Genomic DNA, 12,500 nt, shown 5'->3' on the forward strand with positions numbered 1-12,500 from the left:
TTAAGCTGCGTTCACAGCCAGTAGTGACAAAGCAACCAGGCTACAAGTCATTTTCAATGGAAGCCCTAAAACTGATGTGTAGACACTAGACACTTGTCTACACATCAGTGGTTCTCAACGTGGGGTCCTTGAGGGGTTTCAAATGACTTAACGTTGCATGGCAATAATGTTAACCCTTTAACTAACAGCAGACCTACAAGCCCACAACTTTGTGTTTATATATAAGTTTATATTTTATTTTTGTTACAAAAAATGTTGAATCATTTTAAATAGTTTTGCAAATCTTCACAGATACAGTACATCAGTTTGGGGGGTCCTAAATACGTTTGAGAACCACTGTTCTACTTGACGGGTACTACAAAGAAATGTTGAGCTGGCTTCAACCTTTTTCAGCGCTCCAATGCCACGGTGAAGCATCAATCAATCAATGTTTTTGTTTCACCAGCTCCACTCCCTTTCTCTCGCCCCTCGGTTCCTACCTCATTCCCTAAATGGAAGAAAAAACTCATTCCTGCCATTAATCAGTTCCTTGTGCTCTACAGTAATAGGCTCATTTACAACTGCTCAGTGGCCTTGTGGTTAGAGCGTTCGCCCAGTGACCGGGAGGTCAGGGGTTCAATGCCCGGGCAAGTCATGACAAAGACTATAAAAAATGCTACCTAAACCCAATGCCTCCCTGATTGGCACTCAGCATCAAGGCCTGGAATGGGGGTAACTAAAGGCCCTGCGACATACATACTAGTGTCACTTCAAGGGGGGGTACCTCACCCTATACAGAAACCTGAGATAGGCTCCTGACCTATGGGCCTCATGGCTCTCAAGGCTATGCGCTTTTCATTTTGGCTTGAGCAACACTTCAATGGCGACTGGGCATTAATGTGGCTGACCGTGCTTGGCTGTTTGGCTTTTGACGGCACTATAATGTGAACGCCAGGTAATGTCATCACTATAAGTGACTGACTGGCCCTTAATGTTTAAACACACCTCAAACAAAATATCTCCAACACAGACGCACATGCACGCACACCAAGGCCTTGTGACTGGGAAACTGATCAGCAGAGTACAGTCTGTGTGTATGCGTGTGTGTGTGTGTGTGTGTGTGTGTGTGTGTGTGTGTGTGTGTGTGTGTGTGTGTGTGTGTGTGTGTGTGTGTGTGTGTGTGTGTGTGTGTGTGTGTGTGTGTGTGTGTGTGTGTGTGTGTGTGTGTGTGTGTGTGTGTGTGTGTGTGTGTGTGTGTGTGTGTGTGTGTGTGTGTGTGTGTGTGTGTGTGTGTGTGTGTGTGTGTGTGTGCGCCAAGCTTTGTGGTCCCATGGATGGGTTGAACAAGGACAGCATGCTGTATGATCTACAACAACAGCAGCACACTCAGTGGGTCAGGGTTCCCGTGTGTTCATGGGCAGACTGACAGACACAGTGGCTGGCTGCAGTTCGCAGACTCGTTGCAGGGTGCTGCAGGCTGGCTGCAGGGTGCCGCAGGCTGGCTGCAGGGTGCCGCAGGCTGGCTGCAGGGTGCCGCAGGCTGGCTGCCGGGTGCTGCAGGGTACTGCAGGCTGGCTGCAGGGTGGCTGCAGGGTGCCGCAGGCTGGCTGCAGGGTGCTGCAGGGTACTGCAGGCTGGCTGCAGGCTGGCTGCAGGGTGCCGCAGGATGGCTGCAGGGTGCTGCAGGGTGCCGCAGGCTGGTTGCAGGGTGGCTGCAGGGTGCTGCAGGCTGGCTGCAGGGTGCTGCAGGGTACTGCAGGCTGGCTGCAGGCTGGCTGCAGGGTGCCGCAGGCTGGCTGCAGGGTGCTGCAGGGTACTGCAGGCTGGCTGCAGGGTGCTGCATGGTGCTGCAGGGTGCTGCAGGGTACTGCAGGCGTGCTGCATGGTACTGCAGGGTGCTGCAGGGTACTGCAGGGTGCTGCATGGTACTGCAGGGTGCTGCAGGCTGGCTGCAGGGTGAATCAATTGCATCACTTGCGGCCACCATGCACCGATGTGCAACAGGACATATCACACCGCTATGACGAACACTAAAACCGTTTTATTGTGTCTCAAGTCTCGACCCATTGGTGTGGTTTGGCCTTTATAGTCTATAGTGAATTGCCACAGTATCGACACAATACCAAAATGAAGCCATGGTATTTGGTGAAGAAATATTCAGATTTTTGATTGTGTCCATTTGGCTCGGCACTAATGTGGAGCGGTTGTGATTGTGTGTGGCTGTGTTACCGTGGTACCGTTGGAAGGGAGCGGAATGCCGTTGAATGACCTACATAACTACGTGATCATTATGGGATGCCGGGAAGCTTCTCTCAGCTGCCTTCTGTTGTGCGGATGACAGATGAGCACGTCACACGCGCGTAGCGTGGATACACAGTGGAAACAAACACACTTTGATGTGTGTTATTAGCTTGTGTTTGTGTATCTCTGTCTCTGTGGTGTTTGTGGTTACTGTGCATATGTGTTGGCACGGGCAGTGAAACATACTGTGTGTGTTTGTGTGTGTGCGTGCGGGGGGTGCGTGCGTGCGTGGACAGACATGCACCAAAGTGTTGATGTGTCGTGTGTGTGAATGAATGAATACTTTATTTCCGTGTCCGAACAATTTCTTCACCCATCCCACATGGGATTATCAGACACATCAATTAAAACTAAAACATAAACATTCCAGTGCATATACCCAGCCAGCAACTCGTATAGTTGTAAAGTTCATCTATTATTAGTCACCCTTCTCATATTCCACGCTTTATAAAGATATTTAGAAAATGCAAAAATGTGACGAAGAAATAAATTCAATTAAAGCACATCATAATCGTGTGTGTGTGTGTGTGTGTGTGTGTGTGTGTGTGTGTGTGAACAACAGTAACAGTAAATAGATTTTGCATAATTGAATGACTACTACTACTACTGTACGGTTCCTCGAGTCAGGACAGTAAATAGATGTAATGACTACTACTACTACAGTATGGTTCCTCGAGTCAGGACAGTAGTGCTATTAAATGATCAGTGCTGTTAAATAAATGTCAGTTTTTAAGTGCTTTTAAAAAGAGCTCTGTTTTACACTTTTGAATTAATCGATGGTCCTCAATGTTGAGAGCTATATCCATAAGTATAGGCATCTCATTACGTTGTTTGCACTGTGTTTTATAAGGGTTAAACCACTGCATTGGACTAACACATTGGAACTTGTAGTGATGTTGTAGAGCAGTAGGTTCTCGTGCCAAGGACCCCCAAATTGTATGTATGTAGCCTATGTATTGGGCCGTGGACCCCCATCTGAAAATATTTTGTGCCAGGATCCCAGGGGCGGTCCGGTTCCGACGAGCTGCCGCACGTCCGAAACGGTTGATAAATGACAGAGTTATCATGTGGGGGTCCCTGGGCAGTCCGTGTGGGGGTCCCTGGAACATCCAAAGCCACAGGAACGGCCCAGGGCTCGTACTGTAGTTTACTCTGTGCCACTGTACTCTGTGCTGTACTGTACTGGCCACTTTAGGTGTTGCAGCTTTCCGTGCTCGGACATACAGACACAGAGACAGACACAGAGACAGACATACGGACATACTGACGGACATAGCTCTGTAATGGAGCGAAGGCACAGCTTAAAAATGTACAAGCTTGTATATTTGCTATTTCTGAATAGCCAACATATAAAATATTAAATATAGGGGTTGATGATTAAAGTTTCTTTATTAGGAAAAAGACCCCTTGAGATGTATCATCTCGTTTTCGAGGGGCTCCCAATTGAATAAAATGATTGTGATGCTGGTACCCCCTCAAGGCCCCGGACCCCACTTGGAGAACCACTGATGTAATGCACCTGTTTCTGACTAAATGGATCTTTGCTGCTTCAGATCCAATCCCACCAGAATCTCATGTTCCGTTGTGTCTTCTGCCTCCCTTTCAGATGTCTATCTAATCAGACTCAATAAAGGCCTGCTATCACCCGTCTTTATACTGTTTGTATGTTGTGAAAATAAGCCGTTCTAAGTTTTCGAGCTTGTAGGTCTGCTGATATCCCACTACCAGAATCGGAATAGGGTCGACGTGATGTCTGGCTGCTAGGGCCGAGCTGACCAGCACTCCACTTACCTCCACACTTCCACAGACTGTACTCTGCCAAGGTTCTAGGCTTAATACCCCACCCTCAATGTCTTCACATAATATTGTACAGTTAATTCAGGCACATTTCAGCCACCTCTTTTGCCAATTAGGACCACTCCAGAGTGTAGAGTAGGAGAGTAGTTACAGTACACGCTTTGATCTCGCCGCAAAGCGGGTGCTTATGGACTATAGTTCCAAACACTGCTCCTATGGCTGGAACTATCCCATTGAGATAGAATGAGCACTTCCGCATTCCGTTACAATGGGAGTCAATGCTAGTGTCGCCACTCTCTTACTATACTATGGACCACTCTACGCAACGTCATCAAACAGCGATGCACTATGCTAACATCATTCAATAGGCCACACATTTCTTTGTTACATCTTTAAAATAATAAAGAAATAAAATTCTCCCGTGGCGCAGTTTTAGTTTCAATAATTAAAATAACTGAAGAATAAAAATCCAAAAGCCAGGTTGAAAGTGGCTAAAGGGAACTGCACTGATTAAAAAAAGAAAAGAAAAAAAGTCAGTGAATGATTTACTAGATGAACTATGAAAGAATGTGAGGAATGTTTAGCTAATAGAGATGTTTTATAGTTAATACCACCATGCTGTAAGTAAGTGGGCCACTCCAGATCACCATGTACAACAACATGAGGATACCTCAGGGCTCATTTTCAATGGAGCCTTTGTGTTTGTGTTTGATTCCCCCCATAGGAAATATGTATATATCACTGTATCATAATTAACTGTGGGAGTTCAGAAATCCCCCTGTGTGTGTGTGTGTGTGTGTGTGTGTGTGTGTGTGTGTGTGTGTGTGTGTGTGTGTGTGTGTGTGTGTGTGTGTGTGTGTGTGTGTGTGTGTGTGTGTGTGTGTGTGTGTGTGTGTGTGTGTGTGTGTGTGTGTGTGTGTGTGTGTGTGTGTGTGTGTGTGTGCGCGTACTGGCTCTGCTGCAAGTCATGGCAATAGTACATTATTTCAAAATTCTTGATTTTTAATTAAAGTTGCAGTAGACTGGTGGTGTGATTGATACTGGGGCTTCATGGGGTGGCTTGGGGGGCGGGGGGCTCTCACTGCAGGGCACTGTGGGCAGTGTGTGTGTGTGTGTGGGGGGGGGGGTAGATCCCCTTAGAGACCGACAATTCCTCCAATCCCCATGCCAGGCGTGTTGCAGCCAATCGGGTCGGGCGCTTTAATGTGGTGTGAAGAGGAGAATGTGTGCACTCATTGCCTTCTACTTTAGTAACACAGTCTTTATTACTGTGTTTTTAACGAGCATATCGCTGCTAATAATCACATTTCATGAGAAGGCACTTTAAATGGGTTTTTCATGTGGTGTACAGGGAGGGGTTTTCCATACTGAGTGATGTGCATATTGATCACGCTACACACTGGACAACTTTATGACGGGTCTCATTTTAAAATACTTATCCCTGGTTAATAACAAAAAAGGGATGGTTTTTGTGTGCCACAGCGAGTTTTCAGAAACTTCTACATGATCTCCATTTTCGTAAATTAACACCCTACTTGACCACACTACAGCGGCACACCAAAGCATCAAAACTATCTGCTCTTTTTTAATTGGAATCCTGAAAAGTAACAGTTTTGGACATATGATGTTTCCACCCGACAGAGACTATTTTATGACGCAGTAGTTTCCACCCGACAGAGACTATTTTATGACGCAGTAGTTTCCACCCGACAGAGACTATTTTATGACGCAGTATGACAATTTTATGACAGTCCGGCAGCATGTGGTCAGTCAGTGTTGATACTGTAAAGGTAATGGGGATTAGATAACTAACTAATAACTTGAATATTACCTCATCAATGCATGTGCACCCAATGTGCTCCTCTGTCACAACTTAAGGACAAGCTGTATCAAAACATCTTGAATCTTATAACACCCAAAATATCAGATCTTATCACATAAAGACAAAAAATGAAGGTCGGCTAAAGGCAAACATAATAACATAATTTAATATGTAATTCTACCTCAATGTCTACCTTTCAGTTCAGAGTCGAGAATATTCACAGCCTTAAAGTGGATTGGATTTGATTGAAGTGGACGTAGAGGACGAGGTACAAGGTCTTTGCACTTACAAAATCTTCTTTGCCATCATGCCCCTGTCAAACCTCTCTAGGCAGGAATTCACTCAACACTCGCCTGCCCGGCTCGTTGGTGCGGCCATGCAGTGATGCAGTGATCTGTGTCCCTCTTGTCTGATTGTTGGTGTTACATAATCTAAACACGGGTGCTTTATGTTGTGCGCAGCATTCCTTTTTGTTCTCGGCCCGACCACAGCAGCAATAACGCTATCTTTGGAACCGACTCATTACTTCACTGTGCAGAACCTATTGTAGTTGAGAAATGCGCTGTTGCTTCGCTCCCAGACATTTAGAAGTGTTCTGTTCTGGACTACGATGTGTTTGTGTGCAGCTGGATGTCTGGACCAACGACCAACAAAGAGCAGACTGGCGTTATGAGCTTAGGGTTGGGATACTTTAGGATTTAAACGATTCTGGTGCCTTAACGATTCCCTCTTAACAGTCAGAAAATCTATATTATTTGGGCCTTAATTAAAAATCTTGATAATTACAAATTTTAATCATACATATTATTGTAGTGGTTCTCAAAGTGATTTGGACACTTGAGGGGGTTCCAAAAATACCCTTACAGGTCTGTAACTCTGAGAGTGTACAGATGGAACCAAATTTGTACACTCTCAGAGTTATGGTGGTCTTTGAAATAAAAAATCCTGAGAACTGCTGATATTAATTTGTTCCTAATTGTATAGCAGTCGTGAAGTCGACCAGCTCTAACAGGGTGATAAAAACCGGTTTCGGAAACCGTTCCAAATTGTGATGGAACGGATTTCGGTTCCTCAACGTTGGATCGGGTTATTTCCGGTTGCTCTGGTTCCAGATCCCAACCCTACGTACTGTTGTGAACCAGGGTTAGTTTGTGTGCAGCTATAGATGTTTGGATGAAACGACAAAACAAAGAGGGCAGACTGACGTTAAGTCCTCCTTGATCCAGTACCACACTGGGAATACATTGATATCTTTTTATGTTAAGTATCACATTGTTTAAAAGAAAAAATACTGTACAGCCATTCCTATTTGAGTTTTAGTGTAGTGTGATGTTTCATAAGAATCTCATTAAGACTTGGGGATCTTTGACGTCACATGAATCTCACTTTCAAGGGCTTTCCTTCCTCCCCACAAAATAATGAATTATGCATGAAACATTGGCATATATTTTTTCATAGCTGTCATGAAGATGAATAATGAAATAAAAATGTTTCTGTACTGCTTTCATATTTTACTGGAAAGCCCTGAATTACCGGCTTGATTGATTGTGCACCGTGTCGCACACCCTGTTTTCAGACAAACTTGAGTATAAATCCGGCTTTATCCTCCCTTTCAGCCAAAAGTCCATATCCCGTACAATAAGAGGACGAAGCCTAAGCTCTCCTCCGCTGGACAGCTCTGTGTTGCCGTTCATGTTTTGAAATAGGATTTTTATCTGTAGGAATGACCATTGTGTTCAAAACGGCCCCAAACAGACGTTAATCTGGATTAGTGTGGTTTGCAGGCGACTGAGGCTGTCAGTGGCCATTCTCGTTCAAGGCCTCAAAGTTGGCTTTGGTACACCAGCCATCACAGTATTTGTGTTACAAATCGTTGTTGTTGGGCACAAACCTAAATTAAATTAAAGCCCTACTTCACACAAAAGAAGCAAAAAAGTAGCAGTTCTGCAAGCTTTTGAGCTTGTCGGTTGCGGGTTTTTTTAAAATTTTAATCCTGAAAACTGTTTTGGACTGAGGTTTCCAATTCCACCAGAAAGAGACGATTAACTTGAGTATCCTACTGTACCTAAGTGCATGTTTTGAGTATTTGTAGCCTATTTGAGTATTTGTATTTTTGGGGGACGTTAGCCCCCAATATAATATAAATCCCCCCTATATACAGGTTTAATGTTTGTTTTTAGTTCAATGTTTGTTTTAAAATCTCCATTGACAATTAAGAGAATTTAATTAAGCAATATTACACGAGAGGGTGTTGTTTAACGTGATTATTTCCACGACAGTGATGCGGTCAGGAACGAGACGAAGTCGAGTTCCGCAAGCATCACTGAAGTGATGCTTGCCCTGGTGGAGAGTGAGACCTGTTTCTAGTTGTTTTGAGAGTGAGACCTTTTCTAGTTGTTTTTGTGCTTATTCTGTTTTAACACCACATCCCAACACAACCCAATCAGACCTGCCTGTACCTTGATCCTTGGGTTGAAGGTGCTTCCTTTCAAAGTGCAGTTTGTAGCTAAAATGAGAACCGAGTGAGGTTCAGTGTGTTGGATTATATTAGCATCTTCGTTTGTGGCGTCTATAGTGTTTTAATATCAACATACTGCAGGAGCCACCAAACATTTTACATGCTAAGTTTTTCATGTGAATTGTTCATTGTAGTAGGCAGTGGCACCCTAATGTAGCAGGCCGGAGCATACGCCTTTCATGCGGAACATGCAGAAGGTCATGGATTCGAATCCTGCCTGGGGTTGACATCGGCAAGAGCATGCTGTGAGCTTGTACATCTCCTTTTTTTTTAAAAAAACAGATGATTGTAGCAGGCAGTGAACTGAAGCCACATTCACTCCTCCTGAGATTCAGAGACACTCTTTCTATGCAAGGGGCCAGTGAGGCGCTCCAACGTTGAAGCACTGGGCACTGGGTGCTTCAAAACGCCACTGAGCAACTTCCACTGACATGAATAGCGGAGGGGGCTCTATCCTTTTACTCTATGTTTCTATGTCCCACCATTCATCGGTTTTTACTTCCTCTTCCTGGTCATTGTCTCGCTTCGATTTACCTTGTTCCTTCCCACATCCTGTTTTTTGTCTTCCCCCTTCCCCTGTCTTTTTCTCTCTCTCCCCCTCTCTCTCTCTCTCTCTCTCTCCCTCTCCCTCTCTCTCTCTCTCTCTCTCTCTCTCTCTCTCTCTCTCCCTCTCCCTCTCTCTCTCTCTCTCTCTCTCTCTCTCCCTCTCCCCCCTCTCTCTCTCTCTTTACCACACTCTCAACCAATCTCTCTTACTTTTTCTCTCCCCCAAATGGGCATAGAGCACCTCCAGTTGCCGTGGCAACTGTTGACTAAGCCACCGTCACCCCCAGCCCAATCTGAGAACCCCGCGGCAAATAAAGGAAAAACAGCCCCCATCTTTTCCTTTGAATTTGCGAGTTCATGAGTCAATGGTCTGTCTCGAGAGACTACCCCCAGCCTAGTCTTGCGTTGCCGGACTGTTGCCTCTTGCAATTTTCAAATGCTTCCGTCATACAGTCTGGAGAACGGAATCTCTGATCATGAGTAAAATATGAAGCGGAAGTGAAGCCTCCTCCCCACTTCCGTTTCATCTTTACAGTCGCCCAAATTTATCCTAATACAAATCGAAATGATCTAAGCATATATAGCTTCTGCTATATAAATAAGATCTAAAGATGGTTTTATTAAAAAATTATATTTTTGTGAACAGAAATGACTAACATATTATTCTGTTTCGGGAGGTAGTTCCAGACACACACACACACACACACACACACACACACACACACACACACACACACACACTCTCTTACTTCTTTTGGTGTTACAAAACCCAAATCGATCCAGGAAGCTCATCCTATTTTCCGTCTTTGGGAGCGGGGGCTTCAGAAATCCGAACAAAATGTCTCTGTTTCTTATTGTCCCGACATCCATTCAGATGCAGGCGAACAAAATCATCAGTTGAAAAGACCGGTATCATTGGCAAAGAGTGTTATTATCCCAGTGACAATGGGCAGGGAGTGGTGCTGGAAGTGGCTCTGCTGCTGCTGATGATGTGGCCTGGTCCATTTTTCACCGCTTACCCTTCCTATCACTGTTGTTTTGTTAGTTTAGTCATAGTACTTTAGTCATCTGATGTTGTGTGTGTGTGTGTGTGTGTGTGTGTGTGTGTGTGTGTGTGCGCTGTTGACGAAATGGTCAGTATATTTAGTCATAGTTTTAGAGGCTTTTTTATTAGTTTTTTATTTTCGTCATAGTTTTAGTCAATCCTATATACATTCAGATCCACAGTGCTCATTCAGCTCAGACTCTGTTAAGCCTAGTTCAGACCAGTGTTTCACCACACCACCAAACCTTTGCAAGTCGTGAAGGAACAGAGTTGAAACTTTAAATGGAATCCACAAAAAAAACGTTGTTTGCAACATTTTAATACTGGACAGCCCAGCAAAGATTGTTTACCGCTTCCATATCATAACTAGTAGGTATACACATAAGTGCGTGCGTGCTTATGTGCCTGTCAGGGAGAGAAAGGTGGGGGCAATGTGATGCCATTACAGTGGCAGCAGATTTGTGGGAGCCACAACCCGTTTGTGTGATCAGAAAGTTGAAGCTCTTGCAATTCAACCGGCATCAGACGACCTGCAACGAGGCCATTCAGACCACTGGGACATCATTGGTCTGCACTTTATGCAGATTTGTGTATTTTCACTATTTTACTAACTGGATTCACTCTCTGTTTGACTGTGGATGTGTATTCTTATTAAACAATAAGTTGTTCCCAAACTGTTATAAGACCCCCATATAACCTCTCAAATAGTCTCTTACTGCGATCCCCCTATTATGAAACTTAATGAAAAGAGCAGATCTTTTTTTGTAATTATTATTATTTACACTCAATCATATGAATTGAATTTGAATTGAAATTAAAATGTCCTCTCCTTTCCAATGCCTCCCCTGGGGGCTGTGATCCCTACTTGAATAGCTCAAACGCAGGCGCAGGCCAGGTGCACAGTCAGTGTACTTGTGTTTCTCCCTCCTTTGAGGAGTGAAATAAAGCGTGTTGACACAGTGATGTCAGTCAGTCACTGGTAAACATGTCTTTGAAGGCATAATGCGTTGTATTTATTCATGTCTTCAGTAAGAAACCACCAGCACCACAACAAAGGGAAGCTCAACATTACAAATGAGACACGTGTCACATGACACGATATGACATCATACATACCGTCTCTGTCAGATGGCAACCTCATACGTCCATTACTGTAACTTTTCAGGATTCAAGTTCAGAAATGGTGAAAGTAGCACATCTACAAGCTCAAAAGTCAAAGCGTGTCGCTTCACGGCACATTTCAAGCTTGTGGAACTGCTCCTTTTGATAATTTTGTGTGACACTGCAGTATGATCAAGTGGGGCGTTAATTTATGAAAAAACTAGGGAGAAAAACTATGAATGAGGGAGCTTGCACAAACACACTATTTCACCTGCTTCAAACCTGTGATGTGACAATAAAGTGTATCTGATTATCTGCTGCTGATAAGCATAACGTTGTTGTTGGGCAGAAAACCTCTTATCTCCATATTCAAACTCGTTTCGAGCTTGTCGATCTGCTATGTTTGCTGCTTTCGGATTTGGCTCCTGAAAAGTAACAGTATTGGACATATGAGGTTTCCACCCCGACAGACACGATAAGCAGCACAAATTGCAATGTTCTCGGTGGTGCCCCACCTTGATACCTGTGTTGCATCATGCCCTTCCTCCCGCTCTGCCCTCAGTTCACCCATCTCTTATTGAGTCTGAATGTAAGCAAAATATTATTTATCCATTTGTAACTCCCGAGTCAAATCAACACTGATGAGTTCAATTTATGTGTGTACACATAATTTGAAGCCTATGTGTGAAATGGAACTATAATTTAAATGTTTACCAGACCTCAGACAGAGGTCTCTCTCTCTCTCTCTCTCTCTCTCTGTCTCTCTCTCTCTCTCTCTGTCTCTCTCTCTCTCTCTCTCTCTCTCTCTCTCTCTCTCTCTCTCTCTCTCTCTCTCTCTCTCTCGTGTTCTGCAGTGTCTGCTGTTTCTCTCTCCCCTCGCCTCTCTGCCAGTATTCCTTCTAGCTGATCCATCCCTATTATATATGTGATTGATGTCTGACAGACAGACAGCAATGTTGCCAGATTCTCTGAGAAAAATAAGCAGCCAGGTCTATGACGAGCCCAAAAGAAGGCTACATGAGCACTTTGAAACTATACACATCGGCTATTTGAAAATAGCCGATCTACAAGATCACAACACGTCGACATTCCCGACACGTTGTGCACTTGTAGACCTGCTATCTTCAAAAACATCTTGAAAATAAACAGTGAAATATTAGAATATATAAAATCTTATGAGGGTCTGCGGAGAAATCCATTAATTTGCATGGGGCGTCCTTGACATGCAAATGTTAGAGAGCTGTTTAAACAATAATGAACCATTAAGGACGGGAAGTCGGGAAACCCATTTTGGGGTTTTTACCTTTCAGGATGGGAACCCATTTTGGGTTCTGGTTGCTACTGTAGGCCTACAGTTTTGAATAAACAAATGCAACCCGCACAACTACCAG

General features: G+C 44.2%; 1 protein-coding gene across 4 annotated transcripts in view; it reads left to right on the forward strand.

The window, feature by feature from the left end:
* Positions 1-12,500, forward strand: part of LOC308325822 (disco-interacting protein 2 homolog C) — a 237,641-nt gene that overhangs the window by 58,455 nt on the left and 166,686 nt on the right. The gene's annotated exons all lie outside the window — the stretch shown is intronic.

This window comes from Protomyctophum bolini (genome assembly GCF_963924005.1).
Source record: "Protomyctophum bolini genome assembly, chromosome: 12".
Lineage (NCBI taxonomy): Eukaryota > Metazoa > Chordata > Actinopteri > Myctophiformes > Myctophidae > Protomyctophum > Protomyctophum bolini.